Source organism: Balaenoptera ricei, chromosome 20 (assembly GCF_028023285.1).
Source record: "Balaenoptera ricei isolate mBalRic1 chromosome 20, mBalRic1.hap2, whole genome shotgun sequence".
Classification (NCBI taxonomy): domain Eukaryota; kingdom Metazoa; phylum Chordata; class Mammalia; order Artiodactyla; family Balaenopteridae; genus Balaenoptera; species Balaenoptera ricei.
In genome coordinates, this window is record NC_082658.1 from 34,281,299 (window position 1) to 34,306,282 (window position 24,984).

Genomic DNA, 24,984 nt, shown 5'->3' on the forward strand with positions numbered 1-24,984 from the left:
AATACCTTTGTGAGATAAAGTCTATTTTTTATCTATTCTCTGATGCATCAAACCATTTTTGCCATGCATCACTGGCTAACCTCTCCTGACCCTGGCTCTTTGGATACTATGGATCAAAGTCCTACTTTGACTTCCAATTGTTTCTGCCTAGAGAAATCTCTTCTTCAGCTTTCACTACATAGTATTCTTTGCCATGAATACTATACTCTTCTGGCAAGCTCCTTGGCTACTTTGGAGTCCTATATAGGATTTAGGGAAACAAGGGGCTGCCAGGGAAACAAGCACCTCAGGGTTCCTCCTTTCCTGGGAACATTATACTTTCAAGTTAACTTTGCAGTGACAAAGCCATTGCAAGGTACACTTTTACTTCAGTCCTAAATGGGGAGTGGGCAAGAGTTCCTTGCTGCCAGATAAGAGAGGAGATAAGATAAGAGAGGAGAAACTGGAAGAAATTTCTGTGGCTTCCCCTGCTTCCCTCTCTCCAGCTCTTTCTTTCCTTTCCCACACCAATTAGCCAGAAAAGGGCCTGAATTTCTTCTTCCTCCTCCTGTCTGGACCTAACCTGTAAAAATTTTGAACCAGGTCTCCAAATCCGACCCTTGATAAAAAAAGGAAACTAGCAATACTCCAAGCAATCCTTTCTAAATACAGAAACCTGGTTCACAAGATTAGTTGGAAATTTTGTTTTAAATGTCAATGAATAGGAGTTTCATTTCTGATAACGGTAAAATAACTTGTAGCAGACCAAATCTTCCACAAAGAACAACTAGACCATCTGGATTCAAAAAACAAACAAACCAAAACCAAAACCAAAACAAACAAAAAAAACCAAGAAAATCTTTTGATGACTTCAAGGAGATAGCCAGGATTTAAGGGAGCAAAATCATGGATAAATGGGAAACTCATTGCAGTAACCTGACATTCTATGGCCTTTTCCCTTAAAACATTCACCAATTCCTGATTTGAGAGAGACTGGAAAGTCAAGCAGAAAGAGAATTTGAAGAGGCTGAGATTATGTGCAGAACTTTTGGCAATTCCATGGGACCTAGATAAAAACTGGATTTCAGGGCTAATAATAACAAAAACTTAAGAGCCAACATTCCATGGAGAAGAAAAGTGTAGAGAAGTGAGCCAGACAGTCTGAACTGATTTTCTTGTCTAAAGCATTAATGATTCATAGGTAATCAATGAGGGCAGAGAGAAGCCAAGGAAAAAATGGCAGTGAAGAGAGTGAAGACCTAAATGAACTTTTGGCAGTCTCACGGTGCTAAAGAGAGAAAAATTGGAGCTTATGATTTGCCAAGGAAGAAGGACTATGATAAACACCCCAGGATTTTAGTTTGGAATCTTGTTATTTGCCTTTGCTTTAATTTCCTGGCAGAAACTAACAGCTAATCCAGAGCTCTTAATACACTGTGTACATTAAATGTCCATTCAATCAAAATAAATTCAAGCATATTATGAGAAAGGACAAGAGAAAATAGAAGCAGATTTATGGATAATACAGAAATCAGAGTTTTCAGAAACAGATATTGAAATAAATGTGATTGATATATTCAGAAACATAGATGTCATGGTAAGGAACTTCACCAAAGAACTGGGATCTATGATTATCAGTCAAATGGACTCTCTAGAACTGAAAAATGCACATAGGGCCTGTAGATTGATATGAGCTTGGTAATTCTCTTTGAATCCCTTCTATATCAAATCTTAATCTTGGTTCAGATTCAGTGGAAGGATACTAAGATCACCGTTCAGGAAATCCCCTAGACATCTGGTCTCTTAGACCCTTAAACTTAATAATAATACCTATTATCAGAGTTTGAGTAGAGAACTGGACACTCTCTGAAAATTGTGGTGGGGCTATAGTTTGGGATAATACTTCTAAAGGATATTCTAAACATTAACCATGAAACATAATATGAGACTGAATAATGTAGGAATTCACAGAATGGGTTCTGGAGCAAGACTGCTTGGGTTTGAATCATGGCATGTCAGCTTACAAATTGTGTAAACGTAGGCAAGTTATGTCTACCCTCACTGGAAAATCTCCTGTAGCCCAGAATTTCTCCAAGGTTTGACTCTCCTGCCAAATGATGAGAGTCCAGCATCTCCTGGCTTCACTATCTCCACACTTTTCCTCCAGTGTCTTTGTGACATGGAGTGTCAGAAAGATATTCACTGACCAGAATGACACAAACCATTTGCTCACAGCCCATTGGCCATTACTCCATGTACAAGCAAGAAGTCTGGGAAATATCGTCATCTTTGGACTTAGGATGGAAAGGAGAAGCAGATTTGCAGGAGCACTGGGAATCTCTCCCTTACACAGAGGAATCATGCAATAAACTTAGCTATTAATATTATTGCATTCCTTTTTACCCAGGAATTCTACTTTTCGAAATTATCCTAGAGAAATACTTGGAAGAATGTGCAGAGATGCATGTTAGAGGATTTTATTTACAATGTTCTGTATATTATTGAAAATTTCAAACTAGGCTACCATTTTGAAATCTTGATAAAGAGCTATAGTTAAAATAGAGGTGTGTTTATGAGTATTTCTGCATGTGTATGTGAACAAACAAAAAACAAAAGTATGGAGGAAAGACATCATAAAGGTTGTCACACTTACATAAGTAAGTTAAAATTGTAGGTTTGCCCTTTAGTGAGAAAATAAAAATACACTCTTAAAATTACTTTATCTAGTTTTTAAAAACAAAAGTATACTTTGATTTCCACTTTCATCCTTTCATATATTTCACAAAGGAAAAAATGTATTATACCCGTAAACTCATCATAGAAACGTGTGTATCAGAACTAAAGTAAATATAAATCTGAAAATGGAAATGGGAAACATACTTCATTCACTATACACTGAAAACTTTAAAATACTTAGAAATAAAACAGGAAAGAAACATGAATTATATGAGAAAAACAATAAAATCTATTGTAGAAGATAAAATTATATCTGAACAAATGGAAACACATACCATGCTCTTTAAGAGAGAATTTGCTATCACAAACTTATTCTCCTTAAATTAATAGCAGTTTAATGCAATTCCAATTGGAATGCTAACAGATGTTTAAGTTGAATTTCATTAATAGATCCTAAAGTTCACGTGGAAAAAAAAAAAAAGAACTATCTAAGATTAAGAAAAAGAAAGACAGTGAAAATAATGAAGAGGGAGTTGCCTTAACAGATGTCAGGATATATCAAAAATTTGAAAGTTGCCAACAGAGTAGATCTTAAAAGTTCTCATCACAAGAAAAAAAAAAATTGTAACTGTGTGTGGCGATGGATGTTAACTAGGCTTATCATGGTGATCCTTTCACAATATATATAAATGTTGAATCAATATAATATTAATGTCAATTATACCTCAATAATTTTTTTAAAAAAAAGAAACTATTGCTTGTCAAAGAACAAAAAAAAATTCCTATAAATTAGATCAATATGTCATTGGCATAAAAATAGATGCATGGATGAGTGAAATAGGATGTAGAAGAAAGAAATGGGCATGAGTACACATGAGAATTTCTTATATACTGATACTGATATTTCAGCATAATGAAAAAATAAATTATTTATAAGATTGTGTCACCCTGGCTCTTCGAAAAAAAGTAAAATTGTGCCCTAATATTATGCCATATGCAAAATAAAATTACACATGAAAAATAGGTTTAAATGTTAAAGAAATATTTGTGAGACATGTCCAATACCTTGGTGGTGAGGAGAAGCATACCTTCTTAACCAAGATAGGAAAGCAGAATGTACTAATAAAAGGTAGCCATTCCTGCCTATAAAATATTTTAAACATTTGTATGGCCAAAGGTGCTAAAAGCCAAGGCAATAGATAAATACTGGATTGGAAAGAAAATTGTAAAAATGTTCAACAGAAAAAGATTTGCTATCATTAAGTTGGGAAAGAATTTTGCAAAAGTAAAATAATTTCCCATAATCCATACTTAATATATACTTAACTAACAAGTCCTAAACAACAACCACAGAACAGTGTGAATGTACGCTGTCTTTAGAGTCTGAGCACAAAGCCCATGACCAGTTAGGTCAATGTAACATTTAATTAATTATGAAGCATTCAGTCCTATAACTTGTTTAAAAGCTTAATGTTATTTCTCCTTGTTCTCTATAAAACTTCTTCTACAAAGATTCATGCTGCATAGACTGAGTTACCTCTATGTACATGTTTTTGACATAGAAATTTTTGACATTCATAATTTTTCTTTAACAAAATGCAAAGCACTTAAATATTGACAAGAAAAAAGCAAATAACCCCCAAAATATGGGCAAGAGATATGAGAAAACAAATTCCTCAAAAGCAAATCCCAAGGTCAAGAAATATATATTCAAACTCACTGATAGTTGAGGAAATGCAAATTAATTAAAACTGAGATATCACTTTACCACCATTAAATAGCCACACCTTAAAAAAGAGCAATAGCACATTGTTGGAGGGGATGCTGGTAAAGATGCCCTCACAGGAAGAAATAAAACTGGAATTGTTTACAGCTTTTCTGGAAAGCAATCAGGCAACATCTATTAAAATTAAAAATCAATATACCATTTGAGCTATCAATCCCCCTTCAAGGATTATATCTACAAAAATAAAAACACAAGTATTCAAATATAAATATACTATTAGAGTATTGGTGAGAGTGAGAAATGAAATACTATGCAGCAATAAAAAGACAGAAATGAGGATTGTAACTGTTGACTTGAAGGACTTTCCATGAGTTATTCTCGAGTGATTAAAAAGCAGAGTGCAGAACTTTTACTTACAGTCTCATATTGAAAAAAAACAATAACCTCCATGTCTGTGTATGAATCATTTACATTTACATGTTATCATAGGACTATAACCAAAAATTTGTAAGGATAATTATTAAGTTGTTATTATGAGCTTTCTAAGGGTGCAGGTAGGGAGGCCTGAGGGAAGAAGGAAAGAATGGACAGTGGAAGGAAGCAAAAAGAAAAAAAAAAAATGACAGATTTTATGGGCTGTGATTTTCCACATGGCTGTACGTGACTGAATAGGAAGATCCAGAACGAATTGTCTCAGTTCATGCAAAGAGATTTCATAAACCACCAGATGGAAATCTCATAATAGGGTAATACAAGTATCAAGTTGGGAATAAAACATCTCATATGTAAGGTGTGGGATCCTAGAAAGTTTCTTAATATATCAGATTTTCACTTTCCCCAATTTGTAATAGGATAATAATACATAGCAACTGACAAAGTTGTGAAGATATTAAGGTAAAGTATGCAAAATGCTTAGGAGAATATGGGCACACACTAAGTATTCAAAAATGTTAATCCTCTCCTTTTCATTTCAATCAAATTATGTCTCTTGCTAGTCAGTGGCAGTCACATGAAATCAATTCCTAAATGGAGTAAGGCTGTTAATCCAACTTAGTTTTCAAAAACTAAAATTTTATATAATTTTTTAAAATAGGAATATAAATGTTTTGTTAGACACCAAAGAGTACACAACACTTCGCAGGGATTTAACTTATGTCTGCTAATATACTCACTGACAATTTCCAGGCATGGCTTTTTTTAAGGCCCTTACAAACTCTACTTATCCTGCCAGAGCAGATATTGTTTCATTATTCAGTTGGATGCAGATGGTTGGTTTTCATATCTTTTCACAACTCTTGCCATCAGGCTTACAGAGAGTAAATGAACAAAATTGATTGGGGAAACAGGACAAGGGAAGAGCTGAACAAGTCAGGCAGAAATAAACTTTACCCAGGAAATATATACCATCTGCTACCCTTTCCTCATTCTGCCGTGTGCTTAATCTCATTGAACACAGCAATGTTTCTAGAGCTGGCATGCACACTATTACAGGAGCTGGACAGACGAAGAGAGGCAACAGGGTCAGTGTGGATCTATACTCATGCCAATCCTTAGCCATCCCTTCACTAGGGATCCCTTGGCCATCCCTTAGTTAGGGCTTGTAGGAAAAGAGAGTTTGCGTAGATTTCCTATCTTCTTCACTGAAAATATCAATAAACTGAGGGATATGGAAACAGATTTCAAATTTCACTCCTTGAATTAGTTCACAGTGTAACAGGGGAGAAAACAACACAGAAATTATAACACAAAAAATAAATAAATAAAAAGAATGAAATATGATAAGTGAAATGGTAGAATATGTAGGGCAATATGGGACATAGAGACTGTAATATAAGTCAAAGTGGATTACTTCTGGAAATTTAGACAATTTTATATTCTAGAAAAATTTTATGTTCTAGAAAACTGTACAAATACCCAGAAATTCTGGAAACCTCCATTCAAATGCAAAGCTACGCTTATGCAAAATTAAGGAAAGTTCATGTGGAGTATAGGTAGCACCAGCAGAGCCACAGGCTGGCTGCCTTAGGGATATCTGTTGATTCTCGAAAGCCTCAGTTTTTCATGACCTCCTGTTGGGATAGGAAACAAGGCTCTGATTAAAATGAGAAGTTTCAGCTAGGACCCATAAACTTGCAGTTGTTCCTACAAAGGAAAAACTTAAGTTTTATACATCCTAAGTGAAAGGATAGACTAGGAAAAAATCTGTCTACAAACAAAAGAAAGGTACAAGAGAAATTTGGGTTGGGGGACTGAGGAGAGATTTTATTTTAAGAACACACAATTATAATCCTGCTGTCATGTGGATTTGGGGTTTGCATTTATAGTACCTGCATGGTTCAAGAAACTTTAACCTGACAAATTAGTTAGGTGCCTTCATATTCATAGCAGCTCAGAGCTATTAGTGAAGTAAATGCAAATCCTCTCTGCATTAGTATGCATTGGATCCAAGTCCATTAAGATTCCTAACATGAAGACCAGACAAATATGATTCACAATAAAGAAATCACTGTGTATACAGGAAACAAGTCACAGAAAGAAAGTTTGCAGAAACAAAACAGAACAGGACCCCCAGGAAGTATAGACAGTAGGATTAAAAAGATAGAATATTAAGCATATTTTAAAATTTATAGAAATAAAATGAGTTAAAATAATGAGTGAAGAAGACAAGATTATAGAAAATGACCAGGAAGATATGAAAGAGAACCAAAATAGAACTTCCTCAAATGAAAACTAGTATTGTTGAAATTAAAACACACACACATGCAAGCATGCATGCATGCATGCACATGCACACATACACAGGATGAACTGAATAACAGAGTTGAAGAGATAAGCAGTAAACTAGGAGAAAGATATAAAGATATTACTCAAAAGCTGTCAAGAGACACAAGAGGTATCATCTTTCACATATGAGAGATTAAAAGCCATGGGAGACTGAGTGAGGAAGTCTCACATGCACCTATATTTTGAGTTCCAGAAGAGAGACGAGAGAGAATGAGAGAGGCAGGATTTGAAGAAACAATGGCTAAGAATTTTCAGAAATTAATAAAAATGTGAACTCTCAGATTCAGAAAATGCAATAAATACCAAACAAGCTACATAAAAATAAATCTACACCTAGGCACATCATATAAAGCCACAGAATACCAAGAACAAAGTGGAGTTCTTAATGCAACTGCAGAAAAGCACATTTTCTCTACAGAAGGGTAGATAGAAGATTCATAAAGGCAACAAAGGCATCCAAAGAGCAAAGAGAATGGAATAACATCCCTAAAGTGCTGAGAGAAACATAGCTACCAACCTAGAAGTGTATGCCTAGCTAATAAAACTCTCTCTCAAAAAAAAGAGAAAGGTATTTTCATGTTTTTAAACAAATACTGAGACACTACTAACAATAAACTCTCATTAAAGTAATGTAAAAAGGATCAGTTTCAAGATTGAAGAAATGGACTCCAAAACAATATGTGGGAGCCAAATAGGTAGAGCAAAGAGTTAGTTGAATACAAAGATAAATATAAGCCAACATTGACATCAGTTAGAAAACCCAGCTACGGTGGTCTTAAGCTCATATTGGCCTTTTCTCTCACGTAAAAATCTAGTCTCTTTCTATCTTGCTGATTTGCCATACCATGCTTCTGCCTGCAATATACCTACATTTCAGGCAGCAGGAGAAAAGAAGGCACACAAAGCCTTGCTTTCATAAGAAAACTTCCACAAGATTCCGCATAACACTTCCACTCAATCTTTGGCCATAATTGAGTGATAACTGCCACTCGTAGAAGTAAGGGACACTGAAATGAAGGCATTTAGCTGGAGTTAGTCATTGTCAGGAATTAGGCTCCTTTAGAGAAGGAGAAAATTGGAGTGCAACTGGCAGTCTGCCACATGTTGATCAGTAATTTCTAGCAAACAGTTAAGGAACAGATCTCTCTTACACAAATTATCTCAGAAAATATATTTTTAAAACTGAAATACTCTGTAACTTATTTAATGAGGATAGTATAACCTCAATTACTAAAAACAGACAAGTATAGTATAAGAAATGAAAATTAATGAACAAGTTCACTCATGACTACATAAGCAAAAATTCCAAATAAAATATTAGTAAATTAATCCAGCCATGTATTAAAAAAAAAAAAAAAAAATCTTGTCATGACCAGATATACCTCAGCATGGTGAACCTAGAAGTATGAAGCCCACATTGCCTTTCAAGAAAAAACTTGTTGCTCTACAGCTGTTTGGAGTATTGTCAGTAGACATCCTTCACCTGGCATTCCCTTCAGGAACTGACCCCGTTTCAGAGAGACATCTTGTAAGGTCATGCCTTTACAGGAATGGCCTATATCTCATGGACAGCCGAAACTATGAGATTTACATGAAAGCTTGAGTTATCCCTTCACCAATCCTGAAGATTCTCCATCCCTTCCATAGGTGTTGGTCCCAAGGCTACTCCCTAATAAAGATCTTAAACACTATTTCTAAAAGTCTACTCCCATGAGAACTCAACCTGTAATACTCAGAAATACAAAAATGGTTTAAGATAAGGAAATCCATTAATATAATTAGCCACATTGACTGATTAATGAAGAAATAGCATTTGATTACATAATGAATAGAAATCATTTAATAAAATTAAACATTCAATTTATTATAAGAACTCTTATACTTGGAATAAAAGGAGAAGTCTTTAACATGATAAATGTATTTACTAAAATCTACAGCAAACATCATATTTTATGGTGAAATATAAATATTTCTTAAAAGATCAGAAATAAGATATTGATACCCACTATCACCATTAATGCTCTGATCATGCCAGGGATAGAACTGCAAAAGAGGGTTGTACTGAATCTATAGATCAACTTGGGAAGAATTGGTATCTACAAATGATTAAGCCTGCCAATCCATGACGATGGCATGTCTCTCCATTTATTTAAGATTTCTTTATTTCTTCTCAACAGTGTTTTGTGGTTTTTAGTGTACAGATCTTGCACATACTTTGTTGATATCTGCAAAAATACTTTCTAGTATTTTGATAGATATTGCATTAAAGCTGTATATAAATTTGAGGAGAATTAACACTTTTACTATGTTGAATCTTACAGTCCTTAAACTGGTATGTCTCCTCTATTATTGAGAGCTTCTTTGATTTCTTTTATGAGCATCATAGAGTTTTCAGCATAAAGCTTATAACATGCTTTTGTTAGATAAACACATAAATATTTCTATTTTTTGCAATTGTAAGCAATACTGTGTTTTTATTTTTATTTTTTTAAATTAATTAATTTATTTATTTATTTTTGACTGTGTTGGGTCTTCGTTTCTGTGCGACGGCTTTCTCTAGTTGCGGCAAGTGGGGGCCACTCTTCATCATGGTGCGCGGGCCTCTCACTATCGTGGCCTCTCTTATTGCGGAGCACAGGCTCCAGACACGCAGGCTCAGTAGTTGTGGCTCACGGGCCTAGTTGCTCCGCGGCATGTGGGATCTTCCCAGACCATGGCTCGAACCCGTGTCCCCTGCATTAGCAGGCAGATTCTCAACCACTGCGCCACCAGGGAAGCCCAATACTGTATTTTAAAATCTATAGTATACTGTTTATTGCTAGTTTATAGAAATATAGTTGATTTTTGTATATTTATCTTGTATCCTGCCATCTTGCTGAATTCATTTATTAATTCTTGGTGGTTTTTTTTTAGTTGTTGTAGTTGATTCCTTAGAGTTTTCTACATAGACAACAATTACCTGCAAATAAGGATGGTTTTATTTCTTCTTTTCCTATCAGTATGACTTTCTTTCTATTTCTTACTTTATTGCACTGGCTAGAACTTCCAGCACTATGCTGAAAAAGAGTGGTGAGAGTGAACATCCTTGCCTTCTCCACAATCTTTGGAAAAATCAATTGAGTATTCACAATTAAATATGTTAATTGTAAATATTTTTAGATATTCTTTATCAAACTGAGGAAGTTTCCATTTCTATTTTTTCAAGAAACTTAATCATGAATGTCTTCAGTTTCGTCAAGCGCTCTTTCTACATCAATTGCTATAACCATATGATTTTTCTTCTACAGTCTCTTTTATAATGGTAAATTACATTGATTCATTTTTTCAATACTGAGCCAAATTTATGTGCCTGGAATAAATCTCATTTGATCATAATGTATAATTCTTTTTATATGTTACTGAATTCTATTTGTTAATATTTTGTTATGGACATGCATCTGTGTTCATGAGAGATATTTGTTTTAATATTCTTTCTTTGTATTTTTTTTGTCTAAATTTGGAATCATGGTAACACTAGCCTCACAAAATAAATTAAAAATTGTTCCCTCTTCTATTTTCTGGAAAAGATTGGGTAGAACCAATGTTAATTCTTCTTTAACATTTCATAAAATTCAGTGAAACTATCTGGGTTCATCATTTTCTTTTTGTGTGAGTTTTTAAATAAGGAATTCAATTTTCATAATAGTCATAGGGCTATTTAAATATTCTATTACATATTGGGTGAATTGTGATAGTTTGTGATTTTTGAGGAATTAGTCTACATCTAAATTGTCAAATTTCTATGTGTAGATGTGTAGAGTTGTTCACAGTATTCCTTTGTTGTTCTTTTGTTATATGCAGAGCCTTTAGTGTTATCTCATATTTCATTCCTGATACTGGAATTTGTGACTTCTTTTTTTTCCCCTTTGTCAGTCCTTCTAGAGGTTTGTCAATTGTATTGAACTTTTCAAAGAACCAGCTCTTGGTTTTATCTATTTTCTCTATTTTTTGTTTTCAATTTCATTGTTCCCTGCTCTTATTTTAATATATCCTTCCTTCTGCTTGCTTTAGCTTTATTTTGCTCTTCTTTTTCTAGGTCCATTTTTAGGTCCTTTTTCTAGGTCCTTGAGCTCAGATTATTGATTTGAGCATTTTCTCTTTTCTAATGCATGCATTTAGTGCTCAGGAAAGTTTTAACTGTGCCCCACAATTTCGATATGCTTTATTTTCATTTTCATTTAGTTCAAACTATATTTTAATTTCCCTTGAGACATTGTCATAAACTCATGGAATAGAACTGTGGTATTTATTGCAAGTGTTAGCAGATTTTTCTGTTATCTTTCTTTCATTGATTTCTAATTTGATTCCATTGTGTTTAAAGAATATACTTAATACAATTTCAATTCTTTTAAGTCTTCTTAAAAGTTTTATGGCCCAGGATATGGTTGATCTTGACATATTTGTTCTGGCGGAACTTGGAAAGAATGTGTATTTTACTATTACTGGGTGGAATGTTTTATAAATATTGATTAGATCCTACTGGTGGTGGTGTTGAGTCCTTCTACATTTTCAATGATTTTCTGTGTAGTTGTTCTGTCAAATGTTGAGTGTTGCTGAAGTGCTCAGATAAAATTGTGAATTTGTCTATTTCTCCTTTCATTTGTATTACTTTTTGCTTCACTTGCAACTCTGTTGTTTGGTGCAGGCACATAAAGAATTACTATGTCATTTTGGTGGTTGACAAATCCGTTATTATATAATGTCCCTTTCTGTCTATCGTAGTTTTCTATGCTCTAAAGTCTACTTTATCTGATTGTAATATAGCCAATCCTGCTTTCCTTTGATTAATACTTACAAAGATATACATTTTTTTATCCTTTTACTTTCAATCTGCCTATATCTTTTTATTTGAGGTGAATTTCTTATAGATAGCATATAGTTGTGTAATTTAAAAAATTCACTCTATCTCTATTTATATCATTTATACTTAATTTAATTTAATTATTGGTATAATAAGGCTGAATTCTGCCATTTTATTTTAATTTCCTGCTTATTCACTGTTTTTCATTTCTGTTTTTATCCCTACTTTTCTGTGTGTTATTTGAACATTTTTAAAAATTCAATTTTCATTTTTATATACTATTTTTAATGTATATATCTTTGTATAGCTTTTTAGTGGTTTCTCTAGGTATTATGTTATTGATACATAAATTATCAGAGTATGCTACGATCTTTTTACTACCCTGAGTGAAACGCAGAAATCTTAACCTTATTTATGTCCATTTCACTTTCCATTTATAATATATTTGTTTTAAATATTTCTTCTGCATATATTTAGAGGCAAGAAGACAGTGTTGTAATTTTGCTTCAACCCTCAAACATAGTTTAGAAAAACTCAAGAGGAGAAGGAAATTCTATTTTATTTACCATGTTTTTGCTTACTATCTTCTTTCTTCCTTCCTGATGTTTTGATGGTCCTTCTTTTATCATTTCTCTTCTGTTTAGAGAGCTTCCCTTATGCGTTCTTTTAGGGTAGGTCTGCTGATAACAAATTCTCTTAGGTTACTTTCGTTTAAAGATGTTATAATTTCTCTTTCATTCCTGCAGGATATTTTTGTTTTGTATAAACTCTAGTTTGAGAGTTATTTTCTTTTATCACTTGAAAAATATTGTGTCATTTCCTTCTGGCTTCCATGGTCTATGATGAAAAACCCACTGTCATTTGAATTATTTTCTCCTATGGGCAAGATTTTTCTCTGGCTGATTTCAAGATTTTTCTTTTCTCTTTAGTTTTCAGAAGTGTAATTATGTTGTGTCTTGGCATGGATTTCTCTGTTAATCCTATTTAGGATGTTCTCAGCTTTTGAATCCTTAAGTTTATGTGTTTTTCCAATTTGGAGAAATTTTCAGCCATTATTTTTTTTAGAATACTTTTAAAAGCCTGCCCTCTTTTTCCTGAAATGATGACATAAATGTTACATATATTATTATAGTCTCTCAGGCCCCTAAGGTTCCATTCATTTCTTTTCAGTTTATTTTTTTCTACTGTTCATATTAGGGATTTCTATTGTTTTATCTTCTTGTTCACTGACTCTTTCCTTTGTCTCCTCTATTCTGCTGTGGAGCTTATCCACTGAGCTTTTTATTTGTATTATTGTATTTTTCAATTCTAAAATTTCCATTTGGTTTTTCTTTATATCCTCTTTTTTTTCCCCTAAGACATTCAATTTTTTTTTGATTGTCTCAAAAACATTTGCTTATTGTAACATTTTCATGATTACTTCTTTAAGATACTTATCAGATAATTCCAATATCTCTGTCATCCTGGTATTGTCATCCAATGACTGTCAATTTGAGATCTTTCTGGTTCTTGGTAAGAAAAATGATTTCAATAAAACTGGTCATATTTGCATTGTGTTGGATTCTGGATCTTATTTACACCTGCTTTAACTGATTCTCTCTGACACCATTCCAGTAGGGGAAGAGGGGCACCATCTTGTACCTGGTAGAGGTAGAAGTTCAGGTTCACCTTTTGGCTTCTATTGACACCTGAGGCTTGGCCACTACTTGTTACTGCCACGTGGGGATGAGAGTCTTAATTTTTCATGTTGTCTCCACTGAAACTCTTATGGAGGAGGTCTTATTCCAACCAGACAATGGTAAAGTCCTGACTCTCCCTCCAAGTAGCCTCCTCCAATACCACTCCAGAAGGAAGGTAGAGGGACACCTTGTTACTGCTGAGTGTGGGTTCATGTTCAGGCTCCTCATCTGGTCTTCATTGACACTGTAATCAGGGAGCCTCTTTAAAGGTCAGTAGGGAATGAAAATCCCAGCTTCCTCCTTGGCCTTTTCTGACACAACCCCTACAGGTGTGTTGGGATAGGTACCTCCATACAGTCTTGCATGGGTAGAAGTCTATCTAGGCTACCCATTCTACCTTAGCTGGCATGGATGGGTATTTGACAACAGATTTTTTTCCTATGATATTTGGCTTGAGTAGAGTGGTTATTGTCTAAAGATTTCTGTTTTGTTAGGTTGCTACTTTCTGGTCCTTTGGCTAGAGAGAGCAGTCTCATCTTGCAGATTTTTCCTTCTGTGCTCTTTGAGACTTTGATTTGTTGTCTTCTTCAGCATCAACTCTGAGATATATAAGGTGAAATGAAACCCAAAGAACTACACCAAGTTGTTATTTGGGTCCCAAATTCCCTAGCTAATCTGCCTTCTCCCCACCTAATAGAGTATTCTTATTTTTATTTTATATATAATATCCAGGGATCTTAGGTATTACTAGTAGGAATAATAGGAAAAAGTAGGTCTACTCTATCTTCCCAGAAGCAGAAGTATACCCATATCATTATATTTTTTTGCCTTTTTTCTTTTCTAGTATATGCCTTAAAACTATAAATTTCCCTCTTGGCACTACTTAAGCAGCATTCCATAATTTTGATATGTTGTATTATCATTATAATTTAGTTCAAACAATTTTCTAATGTTTTTATGGTGTCTTCTTTGACCTTAAATTCCAAATATTTGAGTTTTTTAAGACCTAATTTTGTTTTTGATTACTAATTCAATTCCATTTGGTAAGGGAACATAATTCTTACATTTTCAATCTTATTAAATACATTGTGACTTTTTAAATCTCTAAATGTGATCTTAGTGAATGTTTCATGTACATTTGAAAAGAACGTGTATTCTGTTGTTATTGTCTGTAGTGTTCTATAAATGAGTGTGTTATTGAAATCTTCTACATATGCATTAATTTTCCACTTGTTCTTTCTATTAGGGAGAGAGTTGTATTGAAATCTTGCATCTATTTCTGTTTTTTTTTTTTTTTTCTTTTCTGAAAGTTCTTGATATATTTGAAACTCTTTTTAAGTGTGTCTACATTTAGGGTTGTCATGTCCTCTTGATACGTTGAATATTTTTATTATTACAAAGTATCTCACTTTACCCCTAGAAATATTCCTTGTCCTGAATTATATTTTATTTGTTATTAAAATAGTGATACTGTCTTTCTTATATTAGTTTTTGAATGATTTTTTTTCATTTTTAGCCTACCTTTATCTTTTTGTTTAGAGCTTATTAAATGAAATAAGTTGAGATTTGGTATTTATATCCAGTCTAATAATTCCTGCCTATTAATAGGACTTAAATCTTTAACATTTAAAATAAATTTTTGTGTGGTTGGGTTTACTTCCAACATTATGCTATTTACTTTTGATAATTTCATTTTTTTATCCTCTTGTTCCTCATTTCCCTCCTTTTTATCTATTAATTGAATATGTTTTAAAGATTCCATCTTATCTTCTCCAATGGCTTATTAGATGTGCATCTTCATTTTAAATTTATTTAATGCTTGTTCTCAGATTTACAATATACATCCCTAACTCATTGTAATCTACTTTTAAATGAATATTATACTACTTCATGTATAATGTAAGATACTTTCATATCACCCTCCTTTTATGCTATATCCATCAAACATTTACTTCCACATATGCTATAAACCACAGAATACATTGTTATTATTTATGTTTAAAGAGTCAAATATCTTTAAAATAAAATTTAAAACATAAAGCTTATTTTATATATACCCACACATACCATTTTTGGTATATTTTTTATTCCTTTTTATAGATCTGAGGGCTCATCTGGCAACATGTTCTTCATACTTTTTGAGATTACCTTAGAATTTCTTATAGTACTTTAAAACATACCCAGGATTTCATTTTTATTTAGGTTGTGGTGAGGACAACAGAGCAGGAGATGACTGCCACTATAAAGATAGTTACTCAGTTCCTAAGAGGAAGGGGCACAATACCATGCAGGGGCATGTAGCACCAGGGTCAGTCAGAAGGTGGAATGAGTGAGGGGAAAGTGTGGGCAAAAACCTTTTTTGTAGTTTTTGCAGGAAGAAATGGATGAGGCAGAGTACAAAGCTGAGCAGGTTTAGCACTGGATAGTTTGGAAAGTTTTGGTGTGGTCTGGGCTGCAGGAACGGTCACTAGTTGTTCAGTACATGGACCTAGGAAAGGGGGATAGTGTTCTGGACTGCTCATGCCAGATAAAAACAAGTTGGGCATAGGAGGGTTTACACATCAAAGGTGTGCTACAGGCGAGTTATTTTCTATCTATAGGAATTAGCTAACCCCTGGGAGGGGTGATCTCTCCCTGGGTCTGCAAGGCTCAAGATATCAAAGCATCATAAAACACAGTAAGTAAGAAAGTGATTTAATATGTCTATCATTGCACCAGTACCATACTGTTTTGATGACTATAGCTTTGTAGTAGGGTCTGAAGTCAGGGAGCCTCCAGCTCCATTTTTCCTTCTCAGGATTGCTTTGGCTATTCATGGTCTTTTGTGTTTCCATACAAATTTTTAAATTTTTTGTTCTAGTTCTGTGAAAAGTGACATTGGTAATTTGTTAGGGATTGCATTGAATCTGTAGATTGCCTTGGGTAGTATAGTCATTTTGACAATATTGATTCTTACAGTCCAAGATAATGGTATACCTTTCTATCTGCTTGTATCATCTTTAATTTCTCTCATCAGCATCTTATGGTTTTCAGAGTACAGGTCTTTTGTCTCCTTAGGTAGGTTTATTCCTAGGTATTTTATTCTTTTTGATGTGATGGTAAATGGGATTGTTTCCCTAATTTCTATTTCTGATATTTCATTGTTAGTGTAAAGAGATGCAAGAGATTTTTGTGTATTAATTTTGTATCCTGCAACCTTACCGAATTCATTGATGAGCTCTAGTAATTTTCTGGTAGCACCTTTAAGGTTTTCTATGTGTAGTATCATGTCATCTGCAAACAGTGACAGTTTTACTTCTTTTCCAATTTGGATTCCTTTTATTTCTTTTCTTCTCTGATTGCCATGGCTAGGACTTCCAAATCTATGTTGAATAAAAGTGGTTGCAGTGGGCATCCTTGTCTTATTCCTAATCTTAGACAGAATGCCTTGAGCATGTCACCATTGAGAATGATGTAAGCTGTGGGTTTGTCATATATGGCCTTTATTATGTTGAGGTAAGTTCCCTCTATTCCCACTTTCTGGAGAGTTTTTATCATAAATGGGTGTTGAATTTTCTCAAAAGCTTTTCCTGCATCTATTGAGATGATCATATGGTTTTTATTCTTCAGTTTGTTAATGTAATGCATCACACTGATTGATTTGTGTATATTGAAGAATCCTTGCATCCCTGGGATAAATCCCACTTGATCATGGTGTATGATCCTTTTAATGTATTGTTGGATTCTATTTGCTAATATTTTGTTGAGGATTTTTGTGTCTATGTTCATTGATGATATTGGCCTGTATTTTTTGTGTATGTGTGTGTGGTATCTTTGTCTGGTTTTGGTATCAGGGTGATTGTGGTCTCATAGAATGAGCTTGGGAGTGTTCCTTCCTCTGCAAATTTTTGGAAGAGATTCAGAAGTATAGGTGTTAACTTTTCTCTAAATGTTTGCTAGAATTCAGTTGTGAAGCCATCTGGTCCTGGGCTTTTGTTAGTTGGAAGCTTTTAAATCACTGTTTCAATTTTCAAAACAGTATGGTACTTGTGCAAGGATAGAAATATATATCAATGAAACAGGATAGAAAGCCCAGAAATAAATTCATATTCCTATGGTCAGTTAATATATGACAAAGGAGAAAAGAATATACAATGGAGAAAAAAACAGTCTCTTCAATGAGTGGTGCTGGAAAAACTGGACAGCTACAAGTAAAAAAAAAAAAAAAAAAAAGAAGAAATTAGAACATTTCCTAACACCATAGACAGAAATAAACTCATAATGGACCTAAGACTTAAATGTAGGGCAGACACTATAAAACTCTTAGAGGAAAACATAGGCAGACCTCCTTTTGACATAAATCGCAGCAATATCTTCTTGGATCCACCTCCTAGAGTAATAAACATAAAACCAAAAATAAACAAATGTGACCTAATTTCACTTAAAAGCTTCTACATAACAAAGGAAACCATAAAAAAAATGAAAAGACAACCCACAGAATGGGAGAAAATATTTGCAAATGAAGCAACCACCAAGGCATTTATCTCCAAGATATACAAATAGCTCATGCAGCCCTATATCAAAAAAACAAACAACCTAATCAAAAAATGGGCAGAAGATCTAAATAGACTTTTCTCCAAAGAAGACATACAGATGGACAAAAAGCACATGAAAAGATGCTCCACATCACTAATTATCAGAGAAATGCAATCAAAACTACAATGAGGTATCACCTCATACCAATCAGAATGGCCATCATCAAAAAGTCTACAAACAGGAGGAGCAGATGGCGGAAGAGTAAGACGTGGAGATCACCTTCCTCCCCACAGATACATCAGAAATACATCTACATGTGGAACTGCTCCTATAGAACACCCACTGAACGCTGGCAGAAGACCTCAGACCCCCAAAAGGCAGGAAACTCCCCACATACCTGGGTAGGGAAAAAGAAAAAGGAAAAAAACAGAGACAAAAGAATAGGGATGGGACCTGCACCCGTGGGAGGGAGCTGTGAAGGAGGAAAGGTTTCCACACACTAGAAGCCCCTTCGTGGGCGGAGACTGCAGGTGGCGGAGGGGGGAAGCTTTGGAGCCACGGAGGAGAGCGCAGCAACAGGGGTGCAGAGGGCAAAGTGGAGAGATTCCCGCACAGAGGAGCAGTGCCAATCAGCACTCACCAGCCCGAGAGGCTTGTTTGCTCACCTGCCAGGATGGGTGGGGGCTGGGAGCTGAGGCTCAGGCTTTGGAGGTCAGAACCCAGGGAGAGGACTGGGGTTGGCTGCGTGAACAAAGCCTGAAGGGGGGCTAGTGTGCCACAGCTAGCCAGGAGGGAGTCCGAGAAAAAGTCTGGACCTGCCGAAGAGGCAAGAGACTCTTTCTTCCCTCTTTGTTTCCTGGTGCACGAGGAGAGGGTATTGAGAGCACTGCTTAAAGGAGCTACAGAGACAGGCGAGAGCTGTGGCTATCAGCGCGGACCCCAGAGACGGGCATGAGATGCTAAGGCTGCTGTTGCTGCCACCAAAAAGCCTGTGTGCGAGCACAAGTCATTATCCACACCCCCCTTCCTGGGAGCCTGTGCAACCCGCCACTGCCAGGGTCCCTTGATCCAGGGACAACTTCCCCGGGAGAACGCACGGCGCCTCAGACTGGTGCAACATCAAGCCTGCCTCTGCCACCCGCCCCACATCCGGACCCCTCCCTCCCCGCAGCCTGAGTGAGCCAGAGTGCCCGAATCAGCTGCTCCTTTAACCCCGTCCTGTCTGAGTGAAGAACAGACGCCCTCAGGCGACCTACACACAGAGGCGGGTCCAAATCCAAAGCTGAACCCCGGGAGCTGTGTGAAAAAAGAAGAGAAAGGGAAATTTCTCCCAGCAGCCTCAGAAGCAGCGGATTAAAGCTCCACAATCAACTTGATGTACCCTGCATCTGTGGAATACCTGAATAGACAATGAATCATCCCAAATTGAGGAAGTTTACTTTGGGAGCAAGATATATTATTTTTTCCCCTTTTCCTCTTTTTGTGAGTGTGTATGTGTATGCTTCTGTGTGAGATTGTGTCTGTATAGCTTTGCTTTCACCATTTGTCCTAGGGTTCTGTCCATCCATTTTTTGTTTTTTTATTTTTTTTACTTAAAAAAATTTTTTTTCCAATAATAAATTTTTATTTAGTAACTATTTTAGTTTACCTTATTTTATTTTATTTTGTCCTCTTTCTTTCTTTCTTTCTTTCTTTCTTTCTTTCTTTCTTTCTTTCTTTCTTTCTTTCTATTTTTTCTCCCTTTTATTCTGAGCCGTGTGGATGAAAGGCTCTTGGGGCTGCAGCCAGGCATAAGGGCTGTGCCTCTGAGGGGGGAGACCCAACTGCAGGACACTGGTCCACAAGAGACCTCCCAGCTCCACGTAATACCAAAAGGTGAAAATCTCCCAGAGATCTCCATCTCAACACCAAGACCCAGCTTCACTCAATAACCAGCAAGCTACAGTGCTGGACACCTTATGCCAAACAACTAGCAAGACAGGAACACAGCCCCACCCATTAGCAGAGAAGCTGCCTAAAATCATAATAAGGCCACAGACACCCCAAAACACACCACCAGACGTGGACCTGCCCACCAGAAAGACAAGATCCAGCCTCATCCACCAGAACACAGGCACTACTCCCCTCCAACAGGAAGCATACACAACCCACTGAACCAAACTTAGCCACTGGGGACAGATACCAAAACCAACAGGAACTACTAACCTGCAGCCTGCAAGAAGGAGACCCCAAACGCAGTAAGATAAGCAAGATGAGAAGACAGAAAAACACACAGCAGATGAAGGAGCAAGGTAAAGACACACCACACCTAACAAATGAAGAGGAAATAGGCAGACTACCTGAAAAAGAATTCAGAATAATGATAGTAAAGATGATCCAAAATCTTGGAAATAGAATAGACAAAATGCAAGAAACATTTAACAAGGACCTAGAAGAACTAAAGAGGAAACAAACAAAGATGAACAACACAATAAATGAAATTAAAACTACTCTAGACGGGATCAATAGCAGAATAACTGAGGCAGAAGAACAGATAAGTGACCTGGAAGATAAAATAGTGGAAATAACTAGTGCAGAGCAGAATAAAGAAAAAAGAATGAAAAGAACTGAGGACAGTCTCAGAGACCTCTGGGACAACATTAAACGCACCAACATTCAAATTATAGGGGTCCCAGAAGAAGAAAAGAAAAAGAAAGGGACTGAGAAAATATTTGAAGAGATTCTAGTTGAAAACTTCCCTAATATGGGAAAGGAAATAGTTAATCAAGTCCTGGAAGCACAGAGAGTCCCATACAGGATAAATCCAAGGAGAAACACGCCAAGACACATATTAATCAAACTATCAAAAATTAAAAATAAAGAAAACATATTAAAAGCAGCAAGGGAAAAACAGCAAATAACACACAAGGGAATCACCATAAGGTTAACATCTGATCTTTCAGCAGAAACTCTGCAAGCCAGAAGGGAGTGGCAGGACATATTTAAAGTGATGAAGGAGAAAAACCTACAACCAAGATTAATCTACCCAGCAAGGATCTCTTTCAGATTTAATGGAGAAATTAAAACCTTTACAGACAAGCAAAAGCTGAGAGAGTTCAGCACCACCAAACCAGCTTTACAACAAATGCTAAAGGAACTTCTCTAGGCAAGAAACACAAGAGAAGGAAAACACCTACAATAACAAACCCAAAACTTTAAAAAAAATAGGAATAGGAACAGGCATATTGATAATTACGTTAAATGTAAATGGATTAAATGCTCCCACCAAAAGATACAGACTGGCTGAATGGATACAAAAACAAGACCCATATATATGTTGTCTACAAGAGACCCACATCAGACCTAGGGACACATACAGACTGAAAGTGAGGGGATAGAAAAAGATATTCCATGCAAATGGAAATCAAAAGAAAGCTGGAGTAGCAATACTCATATCAGGCAAAATAGACTTTAAAATAAAGACTATTACAACAGACAAAGATGGATACTACATGATGATGAAGGGATCGATCCAAGAAGAAGATATAACAATTGTAAATATATATGCACCCAACATAGGAGAACCTCAATACATAAGGCAAATACTAACAGCCATAAGAGGGGAAATTGACAGTAACACAATCATAGTAGGGGACTTTAACACCCCACTTTCACCAATGGACAGATCATCCAAAATGAAAATAAATAAGGAAACACAAGCTTTAAATGATACATTAAACAAGATGGACTTAATTGATATTTACAGGACATTCCACCCAAAAACAACAGGGTACATATTTTTCTCAAGTTCTCTTGGAACATTCTCCAGGATAGATCATATCTTGGGTCACAAATCAAGCCTTGGTAAATTTAAGAAAATTGAAATCATATGAAGTATCTTTTCCAACCACAATGCTGTGAAACTAAATATCAATTACAGGAAAAGATCTGTAAAAAATATAAACACATGGAGGCTAATCAATACACTACTTAATAACCAAGTGATCACTGAAGAAATCAAAGGGGAAATCAAAATATACCTAGAAACAAATGACAATGGAGACACGACAACCCAAAACCTATGGGATGTAGCAAAAGCAGTTCTAAGAGGGAAGTTTATAGCAATAAAATCCTATTTTAAGAAACAGGAAACATCTCAGATAAACAACTTAACCTTGCACCAAAAGCAATTAGAGAAAGAACAAAAAACCCCCAAAGTTAGCAGAAGAAAGAAATCATAAAGATCAGAGCAGAAATAAATGAAAAAGAAATGAAGGAAACGATAGCAAAGATCAATAAAACTAAAAGCTGGTTCTTTGAGAAGTTAAACAAAATTGATAAACCATTAGCCAGACTCATCAAGAAAAAAAGGGAGAAGACTCAAATCTATAAAATTAGAAATGAAAAAGGAGAAGTAACCACTGACACTGCAGAAATACAAACGATCATGAGAGATTACTACAAGCAACACTATGCCAATAAATCGGACAACCTGGAAGAAATGGACAAATTCTTAGAAATGCACAACCTGCCAAGACTGAACCAGGAAGAAATAGAAAATATGAACAGACCGATCACAAGCACTGAAATTGAAACTGTGATTAAAAATCTTCCAACAAACAAAAGCTCAGGACCAGATGGCTTCACAGGCGAATTCTATCAAACATTTAGAGAAGAGCTAACACCTATTCTTCTCAAATGCTTCCAAAATATTGCAGAGGGAGGAACACTCCCCAACTCATGCTACGAGGCCACCATCACTCTGATACCAAAACCAGACAAAGATGTCACAAAGAAAGAAAACTACAGGCCAATATCACTGATGAATATAGATGCAAAGATCCTAAACAGAATATTAGCAAACAGAATCCAAGAGCACATTAAAAGGATCATACACCATGATCAAGTGGGGTTTATTCCAGGAATGCAAGGATTCTTCAAAATACGCAAATCAATCAACGTGATACACCATATTAACAAATTGAAGGAGAAAAACCACATGATCATCTCAATAGATGCAGAGAAAGCTTTCGAGAAATTCAACACCCATATATGATAAAAGCCCTGCAGAAAGAAGGCATAGAGGAACTTTCCTCAACATAATAAAGGCCATATATGACACACCCACAGCCAACATTGTCCACAATGGTGAAAAACTGAAACCATTTCCACTAAGATAAGGAACAAGACAAGGTTGCCCACTCTCACCACTGTTATTCAACATAGTTTTGGAAGTTTTAGCCACAGCAATCAGAGAAGAAAAAGCAATAAAAGGAATCCAAATTGGAAGAGAAGTAAAGCTGTCACTGTTTGCAGATGACATGATACTATACATAGAGAATCCTAAAGATGCTACCAGAAAACTACTAGAGCTAATCTATGAATTTGGTAAAGTAGCAGGATATTAAATTAATGCACAGAAATCTCTTACATTCTTATACACTAATGATGAAATATCTGAAAGTGAAATTAAGAAAACACTCCTGTTTACCATTGCAACAAAAAGAATAAAATATCTAGGAATAAACTTACCAAAGGAGACAAAAGACCTGTATGCAGAAAATTATAAGACACTGATGAAAGAAATTAAAGATGATACAAATAGATGGAGAGACATACCATGTCCTTGGATTGGAAGAATCAACATTGTGAAAATGACTCTACTACCCAAAGCAATCTACAGATTCAATGCAATCCCTATCAAACTACCAATGGCATTTTTCACAGAAGTAGAACAAAAAATTTCACAATTTTTATGGAAACACAAAAGACCCCGAATAGCCAAAGCAATCTTCAAAACGAAAAATGGAGCTGGAGGAATCAGGCTCCCTGACTTCAGACTATACTACAAAGCTACAATAATCAAGACAGTATGGTACTGGCACAAAAACAGAAATATAGATCAATGGAACAGGATAGAAAGCCCAGAGATAAACCCATGCACATATGGTCACCTTATCTTTGATAAAGGAGGCAAGCATATACAGTGGGGAAAAGACAGCCTCTTCAATAAGTGGTGCTGGGGAAACTGGACAGGTACATGTAGAATTATGAAATTAGAACACTCCCTAACACTATACACAAAAATAAACTCCAAATGGATTAAAGACCTAAATGTAAGGCCAGACACTGTAAAACTCTTAGAGGAAAACATAGGCAGAACACTCTATGACATAAATCACAGCAAGATCCTTTTTGACCCAGCTCCTAGAGAAATGGAAATAAAAACAAAAATAAACAAATGGAACCTAATGAAACTTAAAAGCTTTTGCACAGCAAAGGAAACCATAAACAAGTCCAAAAGACAGCCCTCAGAATGGGCGAAAATATTTGCAAATGAAGCAACTGACAAAGGATTAATCTCCAAGATTTACAAGTAGCTCATGCAGCTCAATATCAAAAAAACAAACAACCCAATCCAAAAATGGGCAGAAGACCTAAATAGACCTTTCTCCAAGGAAGATATACAGATTGCCAACAAACACATGAAAGAATGCTCAACATCATTAATCTTTAGAGAAATGCAAATCAAAACTACATTGAGGTATCACCTCACACTGGTCAGAATGGCCATCATCAGAAAATCTGCAAACAATAAATGCTGGAGAGTGTGTGGAGAAAAGGGAACACTCTTGCACTGTTGGTGGTAATGTAAATTGATACAGCCACTATGGAGAACAGTATGGAGGTTCCTTTAAAAACTAAAAATAGAACTACCATACGACCCAGCAATCCCACTACTGGGCATATACTCTGAGAAAACCATAATTCAAAAAGAGTCATGTACCAAAATATTCATTGCAGCT